This window comes from Saccopteryx bilineata, chromosome 6 (assembly GCF_036850765.1).
Source record: "Saccopteryx bilineata isolate mSacBil1 chromosome 6, mSacBil1_pri_phased_curated, whole genome shotgun sequence".
Lineage (NCBI taxonomy): Eukaryota > Metazoa > Chordata > Mammalia > Chiroptera > Emballonuridae > Saccopteryx > Saccopteryx bilineata.
The window spans coordinates 160860212-160866211 of record NC_089495.1 but is presented as its reverse complement, the minus strand read 5'-3'; the positions used below and the strand labels follow the sequence as shown (position 1 = coordinate 160866211).

Here is a 6000-nt window from a genome sequence, read left to right as displayed (position 1 = left end):
GAAAATTTGGGAAACTGATTTATGCCGATTATTATCTTAGAGACAGGCATGATTTCAATTTCATTAGCGGTGGTTTTTATTTAGCAATTTCTTATCTTATTAAATTGGCACTTGAACAAGAGATTTGCATTTTAAATATCTGTCACAGTACTGGAAACTTCTCTCCCGACAATAGATCTGTATGAAGTTAGTAGAACCTGTACTTTTATGCCCCAGCTTGAGCACAGGAAATGCAGGTTCAGAATCAAACATTTAGACAAAGGTGAGAAGTGGCCTGATTGCTGACTCAGTTTCTCCCTCGAGCCCTCGGGGGCAGCTCTTTCCTGTACCAGGCTCAGAAAAGCGGCATCAAGATGCTCTTGGCTCCTTTGGATGGTTCTTAGGAAAAGCTGGTAGTAATGTCCTCTCATCAGTTTATCATTCATACTGGAGAGCAGATGTCAAGGACAGACAGATCTGTTCCACCTGTCGGGTGGTCACTGCCAAAGGCCTCCCAGGCATATCCATTTAGGAGGCCCTGCGATATCAGAGTGTCCAGATGATATCATCAGAACTTTCCATAATCAAGACCCAATGGGGTAGAGGAAATTGAGCATCCAGGATGTTTGACTGTACATATATATGGGTGCAGTCATTGTGCTGGGATATAAAACTTATTTGGGCAATTGGTTCTCTTCTTTCTTGCATTTTAGGGTGAATCAAATGCTACCTGGTGTCTTGATTGAGGCCAGCTGCTTCTTGAAGGGCATGTTAAATTTTAGAGTGATTTTTATAATTATTTCATACTAAGAAGATTATTTTATGAGAATCCACTAGGGTTTCTGAATCTTGGCACTGTTGACATGTTGGGCCAGATAATGCTTTGTCATAGGGGTTGTCCTGGGCATAGTTGGAGAGTTAACAGCATCTCTGGCCTCTACCTACTAGCACCCTCCCACTTGCCTCTTGTTCCCTGTGGGGCAAAACTGCCCTTGAGTGAGAGGCACTGGATGACTATCAAAGTACAGTTGAAGTAGTTGGGACAATCTGATCTAATATACAAATATTGTTCTTCTCAAAACTCTCAGTTAGGCCTTTAATATATAAAGTACTGCCAACAAATAACATCTTTGTAGCTGAGGGACTTATCTGTTCAGGAGTTATTGAGCATCTACCACGTGGCCATGTACTGGGACACAGCGTGTACAAAAGGCAGACAGGTTCTGCTCTCCCAGAACTTGCATTTAGGGGACTGAATAAATAGGAATGCAGATATCAGGAAGTGCTGTAAAGGAAATAAAAGGGCGTGGAAGGTCTGTACTAGAGTGGGTCTTCATAGAAGGCCTCTTCTGCAGAGGTGACATTTGAGCTGAGACCCAAATGACAAGAAGGATCCAGCCAGGTGAAAATCTAGAGATAGACACTGCAGGCAGAGGGTCTCTAGGACCTACCTGTTCCAGAGGGAAAAGCAAGTGCTAAGGCCCTGAGGCTGGAGTAAGCTTGGTGTTTACAGAGAAGGCAGAACAGCTAGGCTGAAGCAGAGTGATGAAGGGGTCCAGAGTGAGCACAGCCAGGTAGCATAGGGTCTCACAGATTAAAGGTAGGAGCTTGAGTTGTATTCCAGGGGCCATGAAGAGCCCTCTCCTGAGAGTTTGCAGTAGTAAGACAGCTGTGATTGGACTTGTATTGTTAACTAATCACTTTGGCTGTGGTTTAAAGAATGGTGTGTTGGGGGGATGCACAATGGGGCATCAGGAGGATTAATCAGGTGGTCAGGCAGGATGCTGAGTCAAAGCTGTTATTTTGGGCATGGCAGCAGTGGAGATGGAGAGAAGATGGATTCTGGACATATGGGTGGAGGATACTTTAAAAAAAACCCTAAACAAAAACAACAACCCCTCCCCCCTTATATTTCAGAGGCACTTCTATAAACTGCTTATTGCTTTTACTTTTATGATCCCATCTGCAAATCTGAGTGCCAGTCTGGGGCAGGAGTTACCGCCCATACTTTGTGAAGGGAAGGAACTGGCTGCCCCATGCTCCCAGGCTTATCTCAGTCTTCCTTCGGCCTCAGTGGTCAGACTGCAGGGAAGGGGAAGAAATAAAAGGCCAGAAACCGTGGAGAGGTAAAGCCACCTGTGTCTAGTGAATCTACATATACCAGGGCTCAGCAGAATTTCTGACACAGAACAGAGCCTCACAAAATGTCTGTTGAGTAGATAAATGAATGGATGAATGAATGAGGGAAGACGAGAGCTTCGAGGGAAGCTAATCATTCAGGCTGCCATGATGAGTGCTGGCTTGGGTGCTGGGTGCTTTCCTTCAGCCACAGGAACCTGGAAGTCATCCTCTGTTATATTCCCAGACACAGAATGGGAAAACCGAGGCTGGGGCAGGTTGGGGAATTTATCCAAGAAAAGTCACATGCCAAGCTGGGATTCCTTCTAGGCCATCTGATTCCAAAGCCTGTTCTCAATGGCTACATTACTTTCTAATTACTTCATCTCAGAGAGGGAGGGAGAAAGAGAGAGCGCGAGAATGAGAGAAGCAAACATGAGGAGCTCCAGGATTCCCTGGGTTGGATCTCTTGTGCCCAGCTCCTATCTCTCCTCTGTCTCCCCAACGGGGTCTAAGACAAAGCTGTCACCTCTTTGCTCACTCACCCCGATGCTCAGGAGGAAGTGATGCCTCTAAAAAGGGCCACCATTCCCTGGCCTACAGTTCTTTCCCTGATTGTCAAGACCTTTCCAAGCTTGGGAGGCAGCTCTTTCTGCCTCCTTTTGATGAGCCATTGCTCTGGGCTGTTCTTTTTTTTAAATTTTTATTTATTTATTTTTATAGAGACAGAGAGAGAGAGAGAAAGTCAGAGAGAGGGATAGATAGGGACAGACAGGAACGGAGAGATGAGAAGCATCAATCATTAGTTTTTTATTGCACGTTGCAACGCCTTAGTTGTTCATTGATTGCTATCTCATATGTGCCTTGACCGCAGGCCTTCAGCAGACCAAGTAACCCCTTGCTCAAGCCAGCTACCTTGGGCTCAAGCTAATGAGCTTTTGCTCAAACCAGATGAGTCCGCGCTCAAGCTGGCGACCTTGGGGTCTTGAACCTGGGTCCTCGGCATCCCAGTCTGACGCTCTATCTACTGCGCCACCGCCTGGTCAGGTTGACTGCTCTGGGCTGTTCTTGCACACTCCATCCCTCCTCCCCTCTCCCAATTTATCAGGGCTGCAGGGCAGGTTGCACTTGTGGGAGAGAATAGGACTGGGCCTGGGCCTGGGGTGGGCTGACTGGAAGAAAGAGCCAGTGCACTTAGCTTTGAGGAAACCACTCTTTCTTCTCTGGTCAACATTCTGGTGCTTCTTAACATAAGGGAATGTGAGGAAGACAGAGGCAGCTTGTATGTTTGGGTTGGTGTGTATGGTGTGTGTGTGTGTGTGTGTGTGTGTGTGTGTGTGGAATGTTCATGGTGAAACATGGGAAATGGTTCACTTTGTCTCCTGGGCATTGGCCACCCCTCTTTAGGGACTGGTATGGTTTAAGGGAAGTGAGAGTTTCTGCTGATCAGGGTGTGAGTCCCATGCTGTGAGCCCTGAGTGTCCCAACACCATCTCTGGAGTCAGCTGGGCTTGGCTTCCCACACTACACCTGTCAACCTGAGGGTCACCACAGAGCCTTCCTGAGGTTTTCAAAGTGATCCCAGCAACATCTAGTTCAGAACAGAGAGTCTCGGCCCCACTGATTCCAGAACCAGAACCTCTCAGGGTGCTAGCTTTCTGTGTTTTATTGATTTATAGAAAGAGAGGAAGGGAATGAGAGAGAGAGACAGGTTTTGATTTGTTGTCCCACTTATTTATGCATTCATTGATTTATTCTTGTACATGCCCTGACCAGGGATCAAAATCAAACCTGCAATCTCAGCGTGTTGGGACATTGCTCTAACCAACTGAGCTACACAGCCAGGGCTGCTTTTCTGTGTTTTGCCATCGTTCCTGGTGGCTCCTATGGGAACTGTGGTTTGAGGATCATTAGAGAATGAGGCTGCTGTGGCTGATTCTAGCCTCTCCCCACCCCCCGACTTTCTCAAACCCATTTTAATCTGCTCCTTCAGGGCATGGGACTCGGCTGTGACATAAATGATATCAGGGATGTCCCAGACACTTTTTCCTTGGGTTTCTGTGGCTTCAGATAAGACTGCAGAGGCTTACCCGTGCAAAATGTTCTTTCCGCTTGGCCCCAGGGCTCTGTTCTACCCGCCCCATCTGCTCCTGAGCCCGCAGAAGGCTGTGAACCGGAGAATTTATTCTTCCGTCAGGATCTGCCACTCACAGCGGGGCGGGGCGGGGCCTGGTGGGTGGAGGGACACGTGTGCTGGGAGGGAAGCAGGAAGTGACTTCGGGAGTGAGCCGGCGAGCGAGCGGCAGCGGGGGCTGATGGAAGTGGAGTGGGGGCTTGAGAGGGCACCGTAGTGAGTCGGCTTTTCTCTCCTTCAGAGCCTTCGGTTGGACTGGAGGCCCGGTGGTGCCGCGGCCCTCAGGACCAGAGTGTGGGACTTGGAAGGGCCACGCGGAGTTTGGAAGGGAGTGCCCCTGGGGAGCGGCGAGGGTTGGAGGGGTAGCAGGTTGGCTTTGGCAGGTGGCAGAGGAGGCAGAAGGGGACCTTGACCTGCCTCCCAGGCACGGTGTCGACCTGCCTCCCTTTGGCGTGCTTCTCCAAGATCCTTTTCATTCACTCATTTATGGTGAGCATGCCGGAACCCTGGAGCCCTGGGAGTGGAGGTGGCCACAGTTCCAGCTGCTCTATGTCCCCTCCCACGGGCTCTGGGGGTCAGCAGGACCTCTTGAACTTGAGTGGGAATCCGGCTAAGCAGGCCTGAGATTGTGCACTGCCCACCACTCCCCAGGTCGGCTGGGCTGCGGACCACACTTTGAGTAGCCAGGTCCTGGAGAACTTTTCCACAGTTATAGCTGCCTTGGAGTCAGGGCCTGTGTGTGCACCCCATTAAGTGCTGTGTCCACCTCTGCAGCTTCACCAACATCTCTCAGCTGAAACGTGCGACGCCTAGGAGCACGCAACAGGTTTTAAAGGGAGAGAAAGAAAACCAGGATCAGGTGGGAGCGTCTCAGGGGTTGGCATCTCTAAAGTTGGGATGGGCAGAGAATAACCCCCAGCCTTGCAATCGAATCAATGTTTATGTATCATGCAGCCCACGAGGAAGTCTGGGCCCCCCTGAGTAAGCTGCTTTTGAGGTGCCAGGGCTGGTGTTCCCTGTCCCCACAGTGCTACTGGTCTCACTACTGGGGAAAACTGTTCTCTTCGAACTCTGTGTTGGCCTTGCACAGGGGTCCCCAAACTATGGCCTGCGGACCACATGCAGCCCCCTCAGGCCATTTATCCGGCCCATTGACCATCTCATTAGCCAAAAGCAGGCGCATAGTTCCCATTGAAATACTGGTCAGTTTGTTGATGTAAATTTACTTGTTCTTTATTTTAAATATTGTATTTGTTCTCGTTTTGTTTTTTTACTTTAAAATAAGATATGTGCAGTGTGCATAGGGATTTGTTCATAGTTTTTTTATAGTCCGGCCCTCCAATGGTCTGAGGGACAGGGAACTGGCCCCATGTGTAAAAAGTTTGGGGACCCCTGGCCTTGCAGGAGAATCCCTTTCCAGCTCTAGGTATCGTAGAAGTTGTTCTAGTTTAAGACCAGTGCTTTCTTAATGTGTAAGACTCCCCCGTGGGACTTGATAACATGCCGATTCCTATCCAGCCTGTGGTTGGGGCCTGAGGTTCTGCATTTCTAACCAGCTCCCAAGGGAGACCAGCACTGCTGATTCTCAGACCACCCCTTTTAAGATGGCAAACGGCAGGAACTTTCCCGAAGGGCTCTGGGCTTGCGTTGCCAGTGATAAATGCTGCAATGGTTGGGATGGGAAGGACAGCGGCCTTGGTTTTCCCTGTGTGTCCCTTTCTCTTGTATCTCAGGATGCTCAGCTGTAAATAAACAGGCTAACAAGAGTG

General features: G+C 49.2%; 1 protein-coding gene across 3 annotated transcripts in view; it reads left to right on the top strand.

The window, feature by feature from the left end:
* Positions 1-4335: 4335 nt before the first annotated feature.
* Positions 4336-6000, top strand: part of SLC39A11 (solute carrier family 39 member 11) — a 286459-nt gene continuing 284794 nt past the window's right edge. For 2 of the 3 annotated variants that reach the window (XM_066236012.1, XM_066236011.1), the window contains exon 1: positions 4336-4447. The gene's annotated coding sequence lies outside the window, so the exon portion shown is untranslated. Of the gene's footprint in view, positions 4448-4486; positions 4721-6000 lie in introns of those variants that run through there. The other variant, XM_066236013.1, reaches the window with a different exon arrangement.